We start from the raw sequence: 24,788 nt of genomic DNA on the forward strand, positions 1-24,788 counted from the left end.
AGAACTCAGCACCACCAGACCATCTTTACAACAAATGCCAAAGGAACTTCTCCAGGTGGAAAAGAAAAGGCCACAACTAGAAAGAAGAAAATTATGAATGGACAAGCTCACTGGTAAAGGCACACATGATAAACACAGGAAATCAACCACACCTAAATATATCAAAAGCATCAATCATGAGGAAAGCACAATGCAGGGTATTGGAAATGCATTTGAAATTAAAAGACCAGCAACTTAAAATAATTGTGTTTATATATAGATGCTGTATCAAAACCTCCTGGTCACCACAAACTGAAAATCTACAATAGACACAAACATAAAAAAGAAAAAAGGATCCATACACAACACTAAAGTTAGCTATCAAATTATAAGAGAGGAGAACAAAAGAGGAAGGAAAAAAAAAGGCTCATAAAAACAAACAATTAACAAAGTGGTAATAAGGACATACCTTTGGATAATTACTTTAAATGTAAATGAATTAAATGCTTTAAATGAAAGACACTGGCTGGCTCAATGGATAGAAACACAAGACGCTGTCTACACAAGCACCACTTCAGATCTAGGGACACATACAGACTGAAAATGAGTTCAAAAAAGGTATTCCATGTAAATGGAAACCAAAAGAAAGCTAGAGTGGCAATACCCAGACAAAATAGACTTTAAAATAAAGACTGTTACAAGAGGCAGAGGAGGACACTGTATAATGATCAAGGGATCAATCCAAGATGAAGTTATACATATATAAATAAATATGCAACCAACACAGGTGCACCTGAATATATAATTTGCAAATAGAAACAGCCATAGAAAGGGAACAGTTGTCACTCAGCACGGTTTCCTTCAAATTTAAATTTAAATATTGACTTGTCCACTTTAGGATTCCCTCCCCCCAGTGTAAGAAAGTCTTTAGTGCTTCCCTATAGATCAATGAAACTAAAAGCTGGTTCTTTGAAATGAGCAAAATGGATAAACCACTAGTCATACTCATAAAGTAAAAAAAAAAAAGGAAGATGATTCAAATCAATAAAATTAGAAATGAAAAGAGAGAGGCTACAACTGACACTATAGAAATAAAAGGGACCATAAAAGACTACTGTGAGTAACTATACACCAATAAAATGGAAAGCCAGAGGAAATGGACAATTCTTAGGAAGGTACCAAGACTGAATGAGGACGAAATAGAAACTATGAACAGACCAATTATCAATACTGAAATTAAATCAGAAAACTTAAAACTCCAAACAACCAAAAGCCCAGGACCAAATGGTTTCACAGGTGAATTCTACCAAGCATTTAAAGAAGAGTTAACAATCATTCTTCTAAAACTATTTCAAAAAAATTGCAGAGAAAGGAACAGTTCCAAACTCATTCTATGAGGCCACTGTCACCCTAATAACAAAACCAGACAAAGATATCACAAAAAAAGGAAATTACAGGCCAATATCACTGATGAACACAGATACAAAAATACTCAACAGAATACTAGCAAATCAACTTCAACAATACAATATAAAGATCACACACCATGATCAAAGAGATTTATCACAGGGGTGCTAGAATTTTTCATTATTTGGAAATCAATCAATGTGATGCATTATATTAACAAACTGAAAAATAAAAACCATATTATCATCTCAATAAATGCAGAAAAGGCTTTTGATAAAATTCAACATCCATTTATGATAAAAACTCCTCAGAAAGTGGGCATAAAGGGACCATATCTCAACATAATAAGGCCATATGCGACAAACCAGTAGCTAATTTCATAGTCAACAGTGAAAAGCTGAAAGCATTTCCATTAAGTTCAGAAACAAGAAGCGAATGCCCCCTCAACATTTTTATTCTACATAGATTTGGAACTCCTAGCCATGCAATCACACAGGAAAAATAAAAGGAATCCAAGTTGGAAAAGAAGAAAGTAAAACTATCACGGTTTGCATATGACATGCCGCTATATGTAGAAAATCCTAAAGACTCTACCAGGAAACTATTAGAGTTCATTAATAAATCCTGTAAATTTTCAAGATACAAAATTAACCTACAGAAATCTGTTGCATTTCTATGCACAAAGAAGGAAATATCAAAAGAAAAATTAAGGAAACACTCTCATTTACTACAGTATAAAAAAGAATAGACTACTTAGGATTAAACCTACCTAAGGAGGCAAAGACTTATACTCCAAAAACTGTTAGATAATGATAAAAGATTTAGAAGACGACACAAGCAGGTATAAAGATACACTGTGTTCTTGGATTGGAAGCATCAGAATTGTTCAAATGATGATACTATTCAAGCCAGTCTACAGATTCCAATGCAATACCATTCAAATTACCAAAGACATTTTTCACAGAACTTGAAAAAATAAATTTTAAAATATGTATGGAGGGCTTCCCTGGCGTTCTGTTAGTGGTTAAGAATCTGCCTACCGATGCAGGGGACACAGGTTCGATGCTTGGCGGGAATATCACACTTGCTGAGGGGGAACCAAGCACTCTGGCCACACTCCTGAAGCCCACGTGCCAGGAGCCCGGGCTCTGCAGCAAGAGGAGCCACCACAAGGAGAAGCCCGCACGCTGCAGTGACGCAGAGCCGCTGCGTGCTGCAGTGAGAGAGAGCCCTCAGGCAGCAGCCGAGACCCAGCACAGCCAAAAGTGAACAAATAAATAATGTTTTTAATGTATGGAAACACAGAAGACCCCCAAATACCCAACGCAATCCTGAGAAAGAAGAATGGGGCCGGAAGAATCATGCTCCCTGACTACTGATATAAGGGAGTCATCAGAACACTACAGAACTGGCACAAAAATAGAAGCACAGATCAATGGAACAGGATAGAATGCCGAAAAATAAACCCACAAAGGTATGGCCAAGTGATCTGTGACAAAAGAGGCAAGAATATGCAATGGAGAAGAAACAGTCTCTTCAACAGGTGGTACTAGGAAAAGTGGACAGCTACATGTTAAAGAATGAAATTAATTAGAACATTCTCTAATACCATAAACAAAAATAAATTGGAAATAGCTTATAGATCTAAATGTAAGAAGAGATACTATGAAACTTCTAAAGGAAATCTTAGGGAGAATATTCTTTGACATAAATGGCAGCAATATTTTTTTGGATCAATCCTAGACTAATGAAAATAAAAAGAAAAACAAGAAATGGGACCTAATTAAACTTAAAAGCTTTTACAGAGCAAAGGAAATCATAAAAATGAGAAAAGACCACTTAGGGAATAGGAGACAATATTTGCGAAAGATGCTACTGACAAAGAATTAATTTCCAAAATATACGAAGAACTATTACAGCTTAACATGAAAAAAACAACCCAATCAAAAAAATGGTCAAGAGACCTAAACAGACACTTCTGGAAAGAAGACATACATGACCAACAGGCACATGAAAAGATGTTCAACATGACTATTTATTACAGAAATGAAAATCCAAATTTCAATGAAGTACCATGTCACATTGGTCAGAATGGTCATCATTAAAAAGTCTACAAAATAAAATTTTCCAGACAGTGTGGAGAAAAAGGAACCCTCCTACACTATTGGTGGGAATGTAAGCTGGTATAGCCATGTGGAAAATTCTATGTAGCTTATTTTTAAAACTAAAAGTGGAGTTGCCATATGATCCTGCAATTCCACTCCCGGGTATATATATATGGAGAAAATTCTAATTCAAATAGATTCATGCACCCCAGTGTTCATAGCAGCACTATTTACATAGCCAAGACATGGAAACAACCTAAATGGACATCACAGATAAATGGAAAAAGAAAATCTGGTACATATTACTCAGCCATTAAAAAAAAAAGAAGAAGAATGAAATAATGCCATTTGCAGCAACATAGGCAGACCTAGATATTATCATATTAAATGAAGACAGAGAAATAAATATTATATATCACTTATATACAGAATTTTTTTAAAATGATACAAATGAACTTATTTAGAAAACAGGAAAAGAGTCACAGACATAGAACATAAAATTAGCATTTCTAATGGGGATGGAGAGATGACAGGGAAAAGAAGAAGCTTAAGCAGGAGTCTGAGACTAAAATATAAATGGCAACCCACTCCAGTATTCTTGCCTAGAAAAAAATCCCATGGACAGAGGACCCTGGAGGGCTACAGTCCATGGGGTCACAAAGAGTCAGACACAACTGAGCAACTGAGCATATATAAGATAGATAAACAATGAGAACCTATGGCATAGCACAGAGAAGCACATTCAATATCTTGTGATAACCTGTAACAAAAAATCTGAAAGGGAATACATATACATGTATACATAACCGAATCACTTTGTTGTATACTTGAAACCAACAACACTGTAAATTAACTATACTTCAATGTTTTAAAAAGGATACTTTGGAGTCTTAAGCCCTAGTGCCTAGGAGTATGACTTTATTTGAATACAAAGTCCTTAGGGAGGTAACCAAGTTAACTCGAGGCGATGAAGGCGAGCCCTCTGGTGTCGTTATGAGTTTGACAACAGGGGCGTGCACACAACAGGGAGACACCACGTGAAGACGAAGGCCAACACCACAGTGATGCAGCCACAAGACAAGGAACACTCAACCACACCAACACACCTCCGGCATCTAGGAGAGAGGCCTGGGACAGTCTCTAGGCCACAGGTCACACAGAGAGCCGTGCCTGCCAACGCCTTCACCCTGCACTTCCAGCCTCCAGACCTGTGGGCTTGTCTCCATCATCAATTTAAACGTGATACAGCTCCCAGCACAGGGGAGCACCCAACAAATGTTTACAGAATGACTGGGTCCAGAACTCCTGGCCCTTTCATTCACGCTGTCCCCAGGAGTCCTAAGCCAAGCCTTTAAAAGGCAGCCTGAGCTGTGAACCTTGATCACTCATTCCACACCCTCAGGAGAATTCCTCCTGCGGTTGCTCCTGACAATTTCAAAGTCTGGTCTCTTTGATTTTCTAACAATCAATCATCTCTTCAGCTTCTGATCGTTAGGTGAACTGTCCCCAGCTTAGCCCTTGACTACCCTTTCTCACCACACTGGCCGTTCTCTGCCTTGAATTTCCAAGCACAAACTCAGGTCCCCTGCATTCCAGTATCTGCTCTGATAGGCTACTTCTCTGCTTCTCTGCCTGACCTCAATGATCTCACAGTGAATCACCACTCCTACAGCCAAGGATAAAACTCAGCAAACTGATGAGGGTTGAGAGCCTGCATCTTACGACAAGCTGGCCTAAAATCTCTTTACTCTGGACTCCTTTAGTTCTGTTATCATTGATTGAAAGTGTGGGTGGGGATTAATTCCATACTTAAAAAAAAAAACAACTGTATATAATAAATATTATAAGAAGCACAGACCTGTGCAAGAATATGGCTGCAAAGGATAAATTCTAATTTTCTTCTTGGCTCAGAACACCAAATACCTTCCACCAAACACCTTCCTACTGCCAAAGGGAAGAAGTTTAGATTTGTATTAAGTATCTGAGGGAATCACACTAATGGGGTGGGGGGACGATCCTGAATCTCTAGTAACATCAGTAACTCCAGTTTTATTTCATAATTAACTATTGCTTATAACTTAGTTAATTTTAAAAGTTAGAGCTTCTTGAGCTAATTTCTAGAAACATTCAGAGGCAACACTTTTCTAAATAGGTAACCTCACAAAGATTCTTAATTGCATATATGAATTAACTAAGGACATAATTTTCCTTAAAAGTTGCCATACAGTTTTTCTAGCCAAAACCATCAGCAGGCTGAGTTCTTAGGTTTGCTTAGAACCTTGTTGTTGCTGCTGCTGCTGAGTCGCTTCAGTCATGTCCGATTCTGTGCGACCCCACAGACGGCAGCCCACCAGGCTCCTCTGTCCCTGGGATTCTCCAGGCAAGAATACTGGAGTGGGTTGCCATTTCCTTCTTCAAGAACATTGTTACTAGTCATAATAACAGCTAAGAGTCACTGAGTACTTTTATAAGATCAGGCCACTGTGCTGATAAGCCTCAAAGATTCTCTGATTTAATCCCGCTTACAGCCCTGTGAGCAAACTGATGCACAGCAAGATTAAGTAACTTCATTAAGTGGGATTTAAACCACTTGAGGTCTCTGAATCCAGAATTCCATCATTGCCTTTTGGGTTTCCAGCAGCTTTACTAATATATTCCCTTGTGTTCCTAAGCTAGGGGCTTCCCCAGTGGCTTAGCAAGTAAAGAATCTGCCTGCAAGGCAGTAGATTCAGAAGATGCAGGTTCGATCTCTTGGTTGGGAAGACCTGCCATTTCCTGGAGAAGGAAATGGCAACCCACTCCAGTATTCTTGCCTGGAAAATCCCATGGACAGAGGAGCCTGGCGGGTTACAGTCAATAGGGTCCCTAGAGTCAAACATGACTGAGCACGCAAGCTGGGGGCATAAACATTTTCCTAGGCTATCTCATCCTGCTGTTGCCAGGACCTAGATAAGGGCAAAAGGGACTCCAAGATCAGACTATTATGTCTAAGAAAGCCTTTGGCAGAGGGTCAATACTCACTCATTCAGGAAGAACTCAACAGTGTTTACCAAATGAATGAATCCAGTTGGGAATTTGGTTAAAAAAAAATGACTTTTAATACCCATTTAAGAATTTAAAAAGAAAGGGACTGTTTACAAATCTCTCATTAAGGGCTCCTATGGAAGCCTGTGTATTCCATTTTGATGCTTCAGAAGAGAGAAATCACAGAGAAAACTGTGGAGGGTGTGGGGAGGAGGATTATTCTATCAGAAAAGCGGGACAAGGTGCAGCCCCAAGTCCTGAATCTCTTTGGATCTACACTTCCAACCTAAATCTAAAATGGACAGTCAGAGGGCCCAAGGGAAGAGGAGACAGTAAAATTTGAGGAGATCCTCAGGGTGGTTCCTGCAAAGTTTGCATCAACACTGAATCCTCACTCTACAATACTCTGGTTGCGACTTCCCTGGTGGTCCCAGGCCTTCCCGTGAAGGCTGCTTGGGTAAGATTGGGTTAGATGAGGGAAGTAAGATCCCACCTGCCCTGGGAAACCCAGCCCACCAGGCCACAGCTGCCCAGCCCAGGAGCCGGGGTGCCCGTGCTCTGCTACAAGAGAAGCACCCCCCCACAACATCAAGAAGACTAGGGTAACTAGAGACAAGCACCCACGGCCGACAACCAGAGAAAGACGTGCACTTGGCAGAAACAAAGAATCTAAAATGAGGTTTTAAAACTGTAAAACTCTCAGGTCTTGGAGACAGAGGCTCTGCAAATCACCAGTCCACTTTGGTGACCTGCCAGGAGAGGGTCTACAGTCTGCACTGCTGAAAGCAGAGCTTCGCGTCGGATTGGTCACGGTGCCAAGCCAGCAGGCGGCCTTCCTCCAGGAACTGAGCAGGGCAGACTAAGAGCCTTCCACCAGCCCCTCGCCTGGATCCAGGCAGCTCCCCAGTCAATCCGCCACTTTCTTCTGTGACTCCAGCTGCAGAGTCAGGAATCTGACTGGATTTTGAATCCTGGTTAAGGCTGCAATGCTGGAGGGCCAGGTTCCCGCACTGCCTGCGCCAAGACTGATGACCAGGCCGCAGGCGCGGTCAGGACCTAGACCAGGATGGAGGCGAGGCCAGGGGCGGAGGCCAGCAGATGGGCATGACAAGGGGAGGTACCAAAGGCCGCGGGGCAGGAAGGGGCATGTATGTTGCCACTGCCAGTGGACTTTGCCAGTCCTGCCATCTGCCGCAGCCGGTTCCTAACCACATTCAAACAACACCTGCAGACCAGGGCTTCCCTGGTCTCTCCTGCTCCTCACACCAGACTCAGACTAGGGGACAGAGGAGGCGACCTTTTCAGGGCAAGATTTAGGAGGAACGATTGAGGTGGATCCTTAGCTTTCCTAGTCTTCAACTACCAAAAGAGGGGCTTGGTGCTTGGAATCGATAATGAATTACACACGGCTCGTCATGGCTAGGAGTGCAGCCAGAAACTCTTCTGCCCTTCGAGTCACTGGTGAGTTGGGGTGCAGCTCTCTGCTAGAAGGGAGGGGTCCTTGCAGAGCTGCTCCAGGTCTGAAGCCGGCTCTACGCAGACTTGGGACAGGCACTGCCCGCGCTCTCAGAGAACTCAGCTGGAACTGGCGCGAGGGCAGTGAATCTGCAACAGAGAGAGGCCAGGCCGCGGGCCTGGTTAGAGACCAGGGGGCTCTCCTGGGCGCAGGGGTCAGGGTTCAGCACAGCCTGCAGGCGCGTGCAGAGTGGGAGGGCGGGGACACAGGACAGAAGGGGGTGTGGGAGCCTGGCAGGCAGGGAGGGCCTAGTGGAGGAGGGTTTTCTGTTACTGTGGCCTCTGCTTTGGCTGGGTGATCAGTTGGCCTTCTCAGTGGCACGTGTTGATTCCTCAATTCCTCCACTACTGAGGTCAGTCCAGACAAAGTCATCTTCTATGTTTCTTTCAGACTAGCATTCTTTCACTAGACATCATTACACTGTAAAGTTTTATCGACTTTAATGAAACATACTGACCATCTCGGTTTACAAAACACATGTTTCTTACTCTCTCCCCTTTGTTGAAGGTGAGAAACTGGGCAAGGCACTGAAATCTGTCCTCTGCTTGGCAACTGGGGCAAACCCCAGCATGCTCCCTTTCAAGACTGCGGTTATCACTGCAGAAAATGGAAACCCATCCAATTTAATGAACAGATGATGAAGAGAGCACTGCAGTATTCTCAGAGTGCTGGGTACTGATCAGTAGTTCAGCCGCTAAGTCATGTCAACTCTTTACGACCCCATGGGGTGCAGCTTGCCTGGCTTCCCTCTCCTTCACTACCTCCCAGAGTTTGCTTAAACTCATGTCCACTGAGTCAGTGATGCTATCCAGCCATCTCATCCTCTGTCGCCACCTTCTCTTCCTGCCCTCAATCTGATCAGTAGATAATTTAACTTAGTTGGTTCATTTTCATGAGCAATATTCTGCAGCCAGCTAATAAATGACTATGTCGTTTTTTAACTGGATATTCAACAGTTAGGAAGGTTTGGGGGAAGAGTTGTTCAAGAAATATTAAGAGCAGGAATGATACTGACTGCTTAACACTCCTCAGTGCCTGCTTTTCAACCTTAAAAGGAGTCACCTGGAGAAGGAGAAGTTTTCAAAAGGAGGTACCATTTGAGCTGAGACTGAAAAGAAAGAAAGACAGAAAGAAGATAAACTAGGAGAAGAATCAGGGGAGAAGAGAGGAGGAAAAAGATGATCCAGAAAACACTTTAGGGCCTAGGGAATTTTTCACTAATTATACTCCTATTCTAACAGGCAGCTATGGAAACACACTGCCCACAATTTAGATGTGTTTAACTTCATAAAGGAAACAGAACAAATATTACAAGGCTTTCTTTAGCTGGTCTTCTTCCAGTGATGAAGAGTAACTTACAGAATGTCTATTAATTATACTTTATCAGAGTCTGTTTCCTCTGTGATTGAAGGATTAATACACACTGGGAACATAACAACAGTATTGTACATAATATATATCTAGGCTTTTCTTTCTGTGATGCAAACAACTTACTGAACCCAAACTTCTAGGTATCCTACAAAAATCTCCCTAAGAAAAACAAAAAATCATATACACAGTGAATTCTCTAACGTAAAAGAAAAAGTAGAGGCTTTGCAATAAGAAAGCAGTAGATTCAAGTCTCAACTCATTAAACCACCAGCTGATGAACTTTATGTGGATTTCTTAATCATTAAGTTTGTTGCCTTATGTTTTAAGTAAGATATTAATATCAGCAAAAAGCATTTAAGGATTTTTAAACTGAATGTATAAAGTCCCTGGTATGAAGCCACCTGAAGAAGGAAATGGCAGCACACTTCAGTATTCTTGCCTGTGAAATCCCATGGACAAAGAAACCTGACAGGCTACAGTCCATGGAGTCGCAAGAGTCAGACACAACTTAGCAAGAAAACCACCACCACCATAAAACTACCACATGGTTTCTGTCTACTACTATTATGATTTTCACTACTGTCAATTTTTAAATGCATTTTATGCTTAGAATCCCAGAGCTGTTATCCTGGCTAAAACAGTTACAAGTAAAATTGCATAATCCGCCCACCATCCATTATGCACCCAGTCAAGGGCAGATGGACATATGCGTCACATGTGGCAGCCAACAAGGTCTCTGTAAGGTAAGAGTGGGGCGGAAGGGCACCCATGGAAAGAATCTAACATGTGCACCCATATTGCCATCTCTCCCTTAACCACAGAGCAGCATGTCTTATGGGATAGCAAGTCTTCACCAAAATCATAAGTGGAACTTGAAGACATTCACCAACATGATTCCTCTTAAACAGAGAGCCCAGAGCTCTGAGTCCTTAGGACAAGGTTTCCTGCAGCTTAGTGAGCTCCGATCAGTTTCATGTGGCTCAGAGATGCAGGCTAATTTGAGTTAGGCTGTGGTTATATTCGTATGACTTTTAAATTCTTCGAGGGTGTGTCGTGACCCTCCTGAGATGAGGCCTCATCCCTTTGCGTGTCTGCTGCTGTCATCGTCTGTATCAGTGGCCTCCTGCACCCCATCTCCCTCTCGGCCACGCTTCTACAGATCTGAGGATGCGTCTGCGGCTGTGGCTGACTTCTCTCCTGGGCTGGCGTCTTCTCTCTCTGTCTCCCTCTCGGCCACGCTTCTCCAGATCTAAGGATGCATCTGTGGCTGTGGTTGACTTCTCCCCTGGGCTGGCGTCTTCTCTGTCTCCCTCTCAGCCCTGCTTCTCCAGATCTGAGGATGCGTCTGTGGCTGTGGCTGACTTCTCCCCTGGGCTGGCATCTTCTCTCTCTGTCTCCCTCTCGGCCGCGCTTCTCCAAATCTGAGGATGCGTCTGTGGCTGTGGCTGACTTCTCCCCTGGGCTGGTGTCTTCTCTGTCTCTCTGTCTCCCTCTCGGCCACGCCTCTCCAGATCTAAGGATGCATCTGTGGCTGTGGCTGACTTCTCTCCTGGGCTGGTGTCTTCTCTCTCTGTCTGTCTTTCATTCTTTCTGTTTGTCTCCCTCTCTCTCTGCCTCGCTCCTGGGTTTCAGGAAGTCCAAAGTGGTAACCATCGCTAGGTATTCCCCAAACAAGAGACCGCACATACAGTTCTCAGTTTCATCTATTTCTTTTCTTTTTCATGAATAATTAGTTCTGGATAAAACTCTAATTCAGTCTTTACCTCTAGATTAAAGCCTGACTCTTGTTTATATCAAGCCTGAGTAGCTTTTTGCTCCTTTTTTATGTAAATGTGAAAGACATAATCTGGTGAGTTTCAATGAATTTTAGTTAAATTATTATTATTACAGAATAATATATTAAAGTAATAAGACTTTACATTTTCCCCCTCTTTTTGGACTTAATGAGAAAAAAATAAAAGGATTAGCTGTTGTTTGAGTCTTTTTCTTGAAAACAAACATTTGTGATGCCCCAGAATAGTAGGAGAAAAAGTTCTTTTCAGTGAAATTCTTTTCTTAGGAAGGTATACTGCAAGCCTTTTTTTTCCCCTAGAAAGATGCACAAGAAAGTTTCTTCTTTGTCCGTCTCAATATTTGTCATATCGAAGAGGAAGACGGCATAGGTGGCCAAATACACCAGTAACTCATTGGCTTATCACCATACTGCTACCAAGATCTCCTGGGAATCTGCTTTAATCTTTCTTCCATTTTGTTCTCCAGGAAGATATTATTTTAGATGCCCATGTCTCAGATAATAAACAGCCCTCCCTCCTCATTTAGGATACTGGACTTTCTCAGGTCCCTCATCAACATGAGAAACGTTTGTGATGAGGTTTTTCATCTGACACCTGGATAATACAAAAGCCGCCCTAGTGACTCATTTGGTCCCTGGAGGTCCTGTGTGCTTCCCAGGCAGCTCAGTGGTAAAGAATCTGCCTGCCAGTTAAAGAGATGCAGGTTTGATCCTTGCGTCGGGAAGATCCCCTGGAGCAGGAAATGGCAACCTTGCCTAGAAAATCCCATGGGCAGATGAGCCTGGCAGGCTACAGTCCATGGAGTCACAAAAGTCAGATACGACTTAATTACTACACAACAACAATAATAACAAAGGAGGTCCTGTAAATCCTGAATCAGTTAGAAACTTTTCAGAGAAGGACACTGTTTTTGTCTTAAAATGCCAAAAGCTCTTAAGGAATAGTGAATGGATCATCTGAGGCCATATCAGGAAACTAAAGTCAGATCTTCTGTCTCAATGGATAATGGCCATGCTGTTTATCAAGAGCTCTGGGTTGTTAAAATGATACAGAGGAGACTCTTGACCTGGGGACTGTGAAACATCCCAGGGCAGGGAAGGACAGTTCTATGAGTGCTAAGTTGCTTCAGTTGTGTCCAACTCCTTGCCAACCCATGGACATAGCCTGCCAGGCTCCTCTGTCCACAGGATTCTCCAGGCAAGAATACTGGAGTATTCTTGGGCATGGGTTGCCATGCCCTTCACCAGGGCATCTTCCCCACCCAGGTATCAAACCAGCATCTCCTGTATCTCCTGCATTGGCAGGTGGGTTCTTTACCACTAGGGCCACCTGGGAAGCCCATGTTTCTGGGACTTCTGCAAACTTAGTCATCATGGTGGACTAGCACTTCCATAAGGGTAAAAACGATACCATTATTCTCATCACTTTATCTCCATCCTTTACACAGGTGTGGCTTCTAGCAAATATTTTAAATTTTTACAAATAAGGAATAAGTGAATTTTAGGAGCCAAATCAGTTATGTTTTGTTTTTCAACCTAGAACACAGGTTGGCAAACTATGGCTTGACAGCGAAACCAGCTCTTGTCTGATCCTGTAAGTAGAGCGTTACTGGAATTCAGCCACACCATCAGCTTACACACTGTCTATGGCTGCATTCTCACCATGGAAGCAGAGATGAGTAGTGGCAACACAGACACTGGGGCCACAGAACATGTCCCATCTGGCATTGGGAAAACTTCCTAATGCCTACTCTAGAATACTAGTGAGCTCAAACTTAAAAAAAAAAAAAAAAAGTCGTGGGGGTTTCTATGACTGGAAATCATACTCTCCAAGCTAACCTGTGCCTCTTTTGTTAGGTGTTTGAAATGATCGTTAATCCTGGAGATAATATCCTCATAAAGGAACATAATTATTCAGGAACAATTCATGCCGTGAGTACACATTCTTACAAAAGGCTACTCTCTCTCTTATAATAAATAAGGAGAAAACACCACAACTTTAGAATTATCTGTCCACTGAAAAATAAAATAGCATATTTCTTCTGTAACAGAATCTTTAGCACATGCAAAATATGTCAAATGTATACACCCTCTATGTATATACGTCTTTGACAGTCTAAATGTAGAGGTGCTAAAATTGGATTGTACAAAATCATGTCCAGATTTCTTATTATTTCACTTGAAATGTGACAATTGACAAAGACTTTTTTTATTACCATCTGTATTCCCACAAGTCAGTGTATAAGCATATGTCAGTATAGCTGAAAACTAATATGTTAAGTCTAGTACTCTCACATCCGGTGTTAACTGATGGCTCCTAATATCCAGAGTAAGGAGGCAGATCATCTGCTCTGCAGGGCCCTGGTCAGGACACAGCACTGTCTGGGGCACAATACTTTTGAGTCGATGTAAACACAGACTGGAGCACAGTCAGAGAGAAGCAAAGAGTGAACAACAAATTGGAAACACACAATGAATGGTTTTAGGAACTACTCTATTTCCCGGAAAGAGAAGACTCCATAGGGACAAGACGATTGTCCTCAACTACATTAAAGTTAGCCATGTCACAGAGGAGTTAGCTTTGTCTGTGCACGTCCTTAGGTTGACGTAACTGGAACCAAAGGGTGGAAACTACAGGGAAGCAATGTCCTGTCAGTGTAACTTTCTAACCACAGCCTTACCAGCCCTCTGAGGAGGAGAGCAGGCCCATCACTGCAGGCGCTCAAAGTAACTCATGGCCACCTCACACAGATGCTAGCAAAGTAATTCCAGCTTAGACTAGGTGACTTAATGAGATGATGCTTATGTTTTACTGATCTTATTTTCATGGATTATCTTTTTTCTAATTTAATATTGTCTTTGTAAAAATGAATATGTATAAAGCAATTAGCTTATCTTGATGAAAGGCATATTTCCTCAACACTCCTAAGTAGAGGTAAAATTATTTATAAACACTGCTTTTCTAATGAACAAACTGAAACGGAAATTAAGAAAACAATTCCATTTATAATAACACCCAAAAGAATAAAATATCTGTAAATAAATCTAACAAAATAGGTGAAAGACTTCCACATTAACAGCTATAAAACATTGATGAAAGAGATTAGAGAAGACTCCCATAAACAGAAAGCCATCACCTTCTCTTGGATTGGAAGACTTAATACCATTCAGATGTTGATATTACCAAAGCTAAACACACATTCCACACAGTCCCTATCAAAATTCCAATGGCTTTTTTTGCAAAACAGAAAAGCCAATCCTCAAATTCATATGGGATTGGAAGATGTCTAAATAGCCAAAATATTCCCGAAAAAGACCAAAGTTAGTGGACTCATGGTTCCCAATTTCAAACCAACTGCAAAGCTATAGTAATCAAAATCAGGTGGTACTGGCATAAGTATAGACAGATAGTCCAATGAAATAGAACTGAGAATCCAGAAATAAACCCTACAGCTGTGGCCAATTGATTTTGACATGGGTACAACTCAATAGGAAAAAAAAAATCTCTTCAATGAATTGTGCAGGAATAACTGGATTTCCATATACAAAAGAAAGAGATCAGAACTTTACCTCACCCTGTATAAAAATGTAACTCAAAACGGATAAAACACTTAAATATAAGAGCTAAAACTATAAATTCTTAGGAGAAAGCATAATGGCAAATCTTCTCGACTTTGGATTTGGCACTAAGACATAACAACAAAAATACAAGCAACAACAACATAAATATAGATGAACTGGACTTCATCAAAAATTAAAATATTTTCAGCATCAAAGGACATTATGAAAAAAGTGAAAAGACAGCCAAGAGAGTAGGCAAAAACACCTGCAAATCATATATATGATAGGAGCTCAATATCCAGAGTCTATAAAGACCTCCTACAACCTAATAACAAAAGACAAAGAAATTAATTTAAAAATAGACAAAGTACTTGAATAGACATTTCTCCAAGGAAGATATATAAATGGCCAATAAATACATGAAAAGATGCTCAATGTCACTAGTCAATAGAGGAAGGAAAGTCAAAACCACAATGAGATACTACTTCACACCAACCAGGATGGCTATTATATTTTTTAATGGAACATAGCAAGTAACAGAAACTGCTGGTGAAAATGTACATTGCTGGTTAAAATGCAAAATGGTGTAGCCTGTAAACTGGTGTAAACTGTAAAAAACTGTTTATCAGTGCCTCAAAATTTTACTCCTAGTATATAGCGAAAAAAACTGAAAAACTGGGGTTAAACAGAAATGTAAATGTTCATAGTAGCAATATAATAGCCAAAATATGGGTGCTGCCCAAGTGTACATCCGTGGATGAATAAATGTGGTCTATCCATACAATGGAATATTATTCATCCAGAAAAAGGAAGGAAGTTCTGATACCTCCTACAACATGGATAAACCTTGAAAACATTATCCCAAGTGAAAGAAGCCAGACACTAAAGGACAAACACTGTGTGATTCCGCTTATATGAAATATCTGAAATAGGCAAATTCACAGAGACTGAAAATTGATTACAGGTTACAGGAACCAGGGAGAGGTGGGGGAGGTGGAAATGGGGGGTTCTTGCTTAATGGGTACAAGGGGTCTATTTGTAGTGATGATAAGATTTGGAAAAATAATAATGGATATACACATTGTGACTGTAGTTAATACCACTGAATCCCTCACCTTAAAATGGCAAATTTTTATTATTTATGTATTTGGTCATAATTTTAAAAACTAAGTTAAAATAATTGCCTTTTCTTAGTGAGTGGATACTCCTTAGGCATAAGATTACACAATGCCTATAAATATAAAACTTGTGTCTATGTAAATTGCTCACGTGCACACACAGAGAACAATGCCAGGCTGTGAGGGAATATGCTGATGGTCCGTATTGTTTATTTCATGATCCAATATTGACTTCTTGCATTCATGTTTGGTGGCTCAGACTGTAAAGAATCTGTCTGCAATGCAGGAGATCTGGGTTTGGTCCCTGGATCGGGGAGATCCCCTGGAGAAAGGAATGGCAATCCACTCCAGTATTCTTGCAGAGGAGCCTGATGGGCTACAGTCCATGGAGTCACAAAGAGTCAGACACAACTGAGCACAACAACAGCAACAAATTATACAATCTAACCTGACCCCAAGCTTAAGACAAGTTTAACATGAATAAAGACTGAGCAGCTAACACTTTCACTCTCATACATCATCTGATTTTTAAGTCTACGGCCTTTTAAGTTTACCATGGTGCAGTCTGGATAACTCCCATTTAGTGAATAATTTTACATTTGACTGCTAAGAAAGTGTTTGCTTATCCTCTGTAAAAAGTTTTTTCTGAGACCCTCACTCAATTATTGTTATTTTTAAATTTTTATTGAAATATAGTCTATTTTCAATGTTGTCTTAGTTTCAGATATACAGCAAAGCAATTCAGTTATATATATAAATATTTTATAGGGCTTCCCTGGTGGCTTAGAGGGTAAAGCATCTGCCTGCAATGAGGGAGACCAGGTTCAATCTCTGAGTCAGGAAGATCCCCTGGAGAAGGAAATGGCAACCCACTCCAGTACTCTTGCCTAGAAAACCCCATGGACGGAGGAGCCTGGGAGGCTGCAGTCCATGGGGTCGCAAGCTTTCAGATTATTTTCCACTATAGGTCATTACAAGGGGTTCAATATATTTCCCTGTGCTATAAGTTCTTGTGGGTTACCTATTTTATATATAGTAGTGTGTATATTTTAATCCCAAACTCCTAATTTATTTCTCCCCTCCTCTTTCCCTTTAGTTTGTTTTCTATGTCTGTGATATCTATTTCCTTTGTAAATATGTTCCTTTGTATAATTTTTTAGATTCCATGCATAAATAATATCAAGATATTTCTCTTTCATCATCTGACTTACTTCATATGATAAACTGTAGGTCCATGCATGTTGCTGAATATGGCATTATTTCATTCTTTTTCATGGCTCAGTAATATTCCATTGTGTGTGTGTATACCACATCTGTGGGTGGTACTAGCGGTAAAGAACCCAGCTGCCAATGCAGGAGATGTAAGAGACACGGGTTCAGTCCCTGGGTTGGGGAGATTCCCTGGAGGAAGGCATGGCAACCCACTCCAGTATTCTTGCCTGGAGAATCCCCATGGAGAGAGGAGGCTGGCAGGCTACAGTCCATAGGGTCACAAAGAGTCAGACATGACTGAAGCGACTTAGCACACACCCATGCACCACACCTATATCCATTCATCTGTCGATAGACTTTTAGGTTGCTTCCATGTCTTGCTATTGTAAATAGTGCTGCAAAGAACATTAGGTGCCTGTATCTTTTCAAATTATGCTTTTCTTCAGATATATGTCCAGGAATGGGATTGCTGGAACATGTGATACTCTTGTTTTCAATTTTTTAAGGAATCTTCACACTGTTCTTCAGAGTGGCAATACCAATTTACTTGCTCCCCAACAGTATAGGAGGGTTCCCTTTCTCCATACCCTTTCCAGCATTTGTTATTTGTAGACTTTTCAGTCATAGCTATTCTGACAGGTGTGGCTGTCACTGCAGTTTTCATTTGCATTTCTCTAATAATTAGTGATGTTGAGCATCCTTTCATGTGACTGTTGGCCATTTGCATGTCTTCTTTGGAGAAATGTATACTTAGATCTGGGCTTCCCTGGTAGCTCAGCTGCTAAAGAATCCACCTGCAATGCAGGGGACCCCAATTCAATTCCTGTGTCGGGAAGATTCCCTGGAGAAGGGATAGGCTACCCGCTCAAGAATTCTTGGGCTTCCCTGTTGGCTCCATCAGTAAAGAATCTGCCTGCAATGTGGGAGACCTGGGTTCGACCCCTGGGTTGGGAAGATCCCCTGGAGGAGGGCATGGCAACCCACTTTAATATTCTTGCCTGGAGAGTCCCCATGGACAGAGCAGCCTGGCAGGCTGCAGTTCATGGGGTCGCAAACAGTCAGAGACGACTGAGCAACTAAGCAGATGACAGCACATATTTAGAGGTCCTGCCCAACGCAGGACTGGGTTGTTTGCTTTTTGATATTGAGCTGTATGAGCTATCTGTATATTTTGGAAATTATTCCCATATCGGTTCCATTGTTTGCAAATAGGTTCTCCCAGTCCCTACTGTCTTAGCATTTGTTGATGGCTTCCTCTGCTTGTTATTTATAAGTCCCAATTTTTTCATTAAATGCTCATCCATGAACATAAAAAAAAAAAAAAAAGAAACACAAGATTTTTATACAATTCTGTCTGTCTTGAAAAAAAAAAAAAAAAACTCTGTCTATAAGCAAGGCCACTACTTTCAACTTCAGTCTCTGCAATCAGTACAATATAGATATACTTTCACACCCCTTGGGGAGCCACAGCCCTGATGCTCCTTGGTGACCCAGCACCAGCCTGGCCCCCCGACCCCTCTCTTGAGACCACCCTGAAACCCCCAAAGTGCAGAGCTATGCTGGCATGGCAGGGGGTCGCCACGACCCCACTCCACCCGGCTCTGTATCTGTTGCTCCCACGCTACACCGCTTGTCCAATATTTTGAGTATCACCTCTGCTTATAACTATGTCATGTATTAGCATCACAGATGCTTTCTATGATTGATTTACTTGTTCAAAAAACATTCCTTAACAAACACCTATTTTATGAACCAGTTCTAATCATAATCATGAAGATAATGCAGTGTGGGCATAGAGCTGAGGGCAGGTTTGTGTTTAAGGGTGTAAATGGTAACACTCTCCTTAGTGTAAGAACCCTTGACCCTGATATTTTGTAATCAGGTCTCAATCTCGGACTTGCTTTTCTCTGTGTATTTGACAGCTGCAACCCCTGGGCTGCAACATGATTAATGTTTCCAGTGATGAGCACGGGATTATTCCAGACTCCCTCAGAGAAATACTTTCCAAATGGAAACCAGAAGATTCAAAGGACCCTGAGAAAAACACCCCCAAATTTCTTTACACTGTCCCAAATGGCAACAACCCTGCTGGGAACTCGTTAACAGCTGAGCGCAAAAGGGAAATCTATGAGCTATTTTCAGAGAAGGTTTACCTGGCTGTGTTCTTGTTTCCTTCTGACTCTTTAGAAGAGTGCTCCCAAATTCCTTCTCTGGTTAGCCTCTTCCTCTCGAGAAATATGATTTTTAATAAAAAGAAGTCATCAATGTCAATGGTCCCAACAAATTTAAACACAAGAATTTAAATACAAGAAATTACTACACTCTTGTTGACTATGATATATTCCTTTCCTCTGACATGTCCATTGAAAGAAATGTTACTGGTGTGATGTTAAACTCTATGAGGTTATTTAATAATTGAACTCTATTTGATTTTCATTATTTTATGTTTGAATTTTCAACCTGTCTCTTCCCTTTCCTACTTCCTGTCATTTCAGGTTACAAAGAAATTCCTTAAAAATAGAAGGCAGACTTCTTTTGAAGTCTCTTCTAGATGGCTGACCATGATCCTTAAGATTGTCACTATTAACATTACCCTAAGGATCACTTATTAAGCTACACAGAAATGAGTACCAAGAACTGTGATTACAATCGATTTTCACCTCAGAAAGCTCTTAAAAAATAAATATGCTCCTTTAACCTTTTATTAGCTCACAAGAAAATATGACTTCCTCATTATAGATGATGACCCTTACTATTTCAAGCACTTCAACAAGGTAAGTGACAGTGTCAACTCAGCCCACAATTAGAAGATGAGGCGTTATTGCAACAAAAAGAATAAAATACTTAGGAGTGTATCTACCTAAAGAAACAAAAGACCTATACATAGAAAACTATAAAACACTGATGAAAGAAATCAAAGAGGACACAAACAGATGGAGAAACATACCGTGTTCATGGATTGGAAGAATCAATATTGCCAAGATGGCTATTCTACCCAAAACAATCTATAGATTCAACACAATCCCTGTCAAGCTACCAATGGTATTTTTCACACAACTAGAACAAATCATTTCACAATTTGTATGGAAATACAAAAAACCTCGAATAGCCAAAGTAATCTTGAGAAAGAAGAATGGAACTGGAGGAATCAACCTGCCTGACTTCAGGCTCTACTACAAAGCCACAGTCATCAAGACAGTATGGTACTGGCACAAAGACAGAAATATAGATCAATGGAACAGAATAGAAAGCCCAGAGATAAATCCACGCACCTATGGACACCTTATCTTCGACAAAGGAGGCAAAGATATACAATGGAAAAAAGACAACCTCTTTAACAAGTGGTGCTGGGAAAACGGGTCAACCACTTGTAAAAGAATGAAACTAGAACACTTTCTAACACCATACACAAAAATAAACTCAAAATGGATGAAAGATCTAAATATAAGACCAGAAACTATAAGATTCCTAGAGGAGAACATAGGCAAAACACTCTCTGACATGAATCACAGCAGGATCCTCTATGACCCACCTCCCAGAATATTGGAAATAAAAGCAAAAATAAACAAATGGGACCTAATGAAACTTAAAAGCTTTTGCACTACAAGGGAAACTATAAGTAAGGTGAAAAGACAGCCCTCAGATTGGGAGAAAATAATAGCAAATGAAGAAACAGACAAAGGATTAATCTCAAAAATATACAAGCAACTCCTGCAGCTCAATTCCAGAAAAATAAATGACCCAATCAAAAAATGGGCCAAAGAACTAAACAGACATTTCTCCAAAGAAGACATACAGATGGCTAACAAACACATGAAAAGATGCTCAACATCACTCATTATTAGAGAAATGCAAATCAAAACCACAATGAGGTACCATTACACACCAGTCAGGATGGCTGCTATCCAAAAGTCTACAAGCAATAAATGCTGGAGAGGGTGTGGAGAAAAGGGAACCCTCTTACACTGTTGGTGGGAATGCAAACTAGTACAACCACTATGGAAAACAGTGTGGAGATTTCTTAAAAAATTGGAAATAGAACTGCCATATGACCCAGCAATCCCACTTCTGGGCATACACACTGAGGAAACCAGATCTGAAAGAGACACGTGCACCCCAATGTTCATCGCAGCACTGTTTATAATAGCTAGGACATGAAAGCAACCTAGATGCCCATCAGCGGACAAATGGATAAGGAAGCTGTGGTACATATACACCATGGAATATTACTCAGCCGTTAAAAAGAATTCATTTGAATCAGTTCTAATGAGATGGATGAAACTGGAGCCCATTATACAGAGTGAAGTAAGCCAGAAAGAACATTACAGCATACTAACACATATATATGGAATTTAGAAAGATGGTAATGATAACCCTATATGCAAAACAGAAAAAGAGACACAGATGTACAGAACAGACTTTTGGACTCTGTGGGAGAAGGCGAGGGTGGGATGTTTCGAGAGAACAGCATGTATATTATCTATAGTGAAACAGATCACCAGCCCAGGTGGGATGCATGAGACAAGTGCTCGGGCCTGGTGCACTGGGAAGACCCAGAGGAATCGGGTGGAGAGGGAGGTGGGAGGGGGGATCGGGATGGGGAATACATGTAACTCTACGGCTGATTCATGTCAATGTATGACAAAACCCACTGCAACGTTGTGAAGTAATTAGCCTCCAACTAATAAAAATAAATGAAAAAAAATAAATTAAAAAAAAAAATAGAAGATGAGGTGTTGTTAATGCACCTGATTGGATTTTAGCCTGGCTGCTGATAGGTTCATCTGTGGTATTACCGCTTATTCCAGAAATTTCCTACCTTTAGAACAGTACCTGGCTCTCTGTGCAAGCACATGGAAAAACTCATGAGTCAAAGTGAGGGTCATCTTGACTCCAAATCCAGATGGTAGCTCCTTAAAACATTGCACCAGGGATGTGGAGTGGGTGTCTCCTGGGGTGTCAGCCTCAGTCTCTCAGGGGTGGCTGATGGGCTAGAGGACTTGGGAGCTGTCTTCAGAGAGAAGGCGGAGGGCTGTGCTCAGTCAGTGATGTAACTGTGAGCAGAGGAGGGCGTTCCTAGCATCATGCTCCCTGCCTGCCATCCCTGTCACGTAGGGAAGGAACTCACCTGCACAACAAAGGACTTCTAGATCCGTCCCCACTGTCCATGTGCACCACTGTCCGCGAGCATTGTTCCCTAGGAGACAACAGTAATGGTACAGACTCCAATGCCTGGTTCCTCAAAATCTAATACTAGAATTGCTCTCAGGGCTGCAGAGAACAGACACATGGGTTCAGTCCCCACTACAAATCTACTGAAAAGAAACACAACTCTTGGCTTTTTACCTATTTACCTGACTATCAGGCCTGCCTGCCACCCACCCTAAACACAACCATGGCCTCCTTCCCTGTGGGCATTTACTTTGGAATAAATTTGGAAGTTTCAGCATTGCATATTGACTACCTGGCTCATCTTCGTTTGCACATTCTTTGTGTTTCTAGTTGTTCTAAAGGTCAGCATTTTCTCTCTGAACAGCCCTGAATGCTCACAGCCTCTTTCCTTTCCGACTATTCCAAACTAGTTTTTCTTAAATCCTTCTTCTAAATCTGTCCGTCCTAGATCTCAACCCTTTGGACAAGAAGGTTTTGTGTGAGGTTTCCCTAAAATCCTAGGAGTGGCATCATGAACAAGTGGGAGATGTGTGTTTGGCAGGGAAGCTGTGCAGATCGGCAGGTACAAATAGAAGTACATGCATCTGGTTCTTACTCCATTTCATAGGGCTGAGATGAAGACAAGGGAAAGGATGTTTGTGCTTCTGTTCTCCAAATCCTTTCCTCCCTACTCTGCACAAAGTAGGGATACAGACTCTAACAGACATAAATACTGTATTTATCTTCCATTTCAAGCCCTGGGCACCAACATTTCTCTCCATGGATGTGGATGGGAGTATCATCTGAGCTGACTCTTTTTCTAAAGTCCTGTCCTCGGGGTAAGGCCCTGGCTCTGCCTTCAGGCTGCAGATAAAGGTGACAGGGGCTGCCCCTCAGCATCTTTTAGTACAAAAAGTGCTTCTCATTTAAGGTGCTTGTGTTCCACTCACCTTAGCACATAGTTTGATTATTACTATTAACAGGTTTTTATCTCAATCCATCCCCAAGGGTGAAAATCTCTGACCATTAAGCTATAATAGCTGTAGGAGGACTACTGAGGTTTTTGGGTACATGTACAAAAGAACACTTTTAGAAATACCTGATCAGATATGCATTCCATTTTAAGTATACAATTACATTTATATGTGTATTCTAAATAAGAAATCATTTAACTAGAAGGTTTAACTTTCCAGGTCCCTTCATCCCCAGGTCAAAACTTTCCTCACCATGAAATCAGTAACATAGTATTAATTGATGATGCATGATTGGTAGTGTGCCTTTTTTCTCTTTGTGCAGGTTGAGAATTGGGTTTATAACTGGTCCAAAGCCCTTGATCGAGAGAATTGTTCTATACACTGAAGTTTCAACAATGCACACTAGCACTTTCACCCAGGTAAGGACAATTTGTGGCTTTCCCAGACGGTCAGACCGTAAAGAAACTGCCCGCAATGTAGGAGACCTGGGTTTGATCCCTGGGTCGGGAAGATCCCCTGGAGAAGGGAATGGCAACCCATTCTCCCCTGAAGAATTCAATGGACAGAGGAGCCTGGAAGGCTACAGTTCGTAGGGTCACAAAGAGTCAGACACCACTTAACTAACAGTGACAATTTAGGAAATAGGAGTTTCTTGAATCAGATCATAAAGGAAACAGATGTGGACAAATAAGACAGAGGGAAGGTGGCAGGGAGAAAAGTCACTGATTGCAACTCTAGTTCCCTATGGGCTGAATTAAGAGACCAGATACCACAGATGTTTGCTCTAAGAGGCAAAAGAGATTTGAATAGACCTGAGCTGTTCACAGTGGAGACCAAGTCCCTTGAAAGTCAAAGATCTTATTCATCTTGTGTTCTGGCATCCAGCCCAGGAACCCCATAAAAACTATGTTGGACACAACAGGATGGAAGAGGTTTGGTGAAGTAACACACTGTTAGCTTCATTGTCCTAGAGTCTGACAGCAAGGGTTCCAAACATGGCAGTGGCCAGGTGTCTACCTTCATTGCCCACGTGCTAATCTCCCTATGGACACCGATTGGAATGCATGTCAATTAAAAGATGGTAAAATTTTTTGGAGGGAATGTACAAATTTCTTCACAAGCTTTGAAATATCACTGGACCCATCCCTAAGGCAACCTTGGGAATCAGACCTTAATGACAGAACCGCTACATAAGAAGGCAAAAGGGGTCATTTATGTAGAATGGACATTTGTTTGATATTATATTTGATAGGTCAAAATATTTGTTCAGGCTTTTCTGTAAGATGTCATGAAAGACTGGAACAAATTTTTTGGCCAAGCTTATAGATTTCACAAAGTGCAGATGCCCCCATGTTTTATTAAGTTGGAGAATTTTTCCTTATTTTCTGTATATGTTATCAACCAAATTTCACTATTCATTTATAACATTTAGAACTTTCATTCTGGATTTAAAGAAAAATCTCTGGATATACTGTATAACTTCCTGCATTGACTGTATGTATTTTATACTTAGAGAGGCCATCTAGGGCAGCATTTATTGGGTGGATCTGGGACTAGACAGTCTGACTTGAGTCCAGG

The 24,788-nt window shown here is 41.1% G+C and overlaps 1 pseudogene; it reads left to right on the forward strand.

Annotated features, from left to right (window-relative positions):
• The first annotated feature begins 7,789 nt into the window (after positions 1-7,789).
• The window catches only part of LOC122452969, a 30,893-nt pseudogene continuing 13,894 nt past the window's right edge, over positions 7,790-24,788 (forward strand).

This window comes from Cervus canadensis, chromosome 14 (assembly GCF_019320065.1).
Source record: "Cervus canadensis isolate Bull #8, Minnesota chromosome 14, ASM1932006v1, whole genome shotgun sequence".
Lineage (NCBI taxonomy): Eukaryota > Metazoa > Chordata > Mammalia > Artiodactyla > Cervidae > Cervus > Cervus canadensis.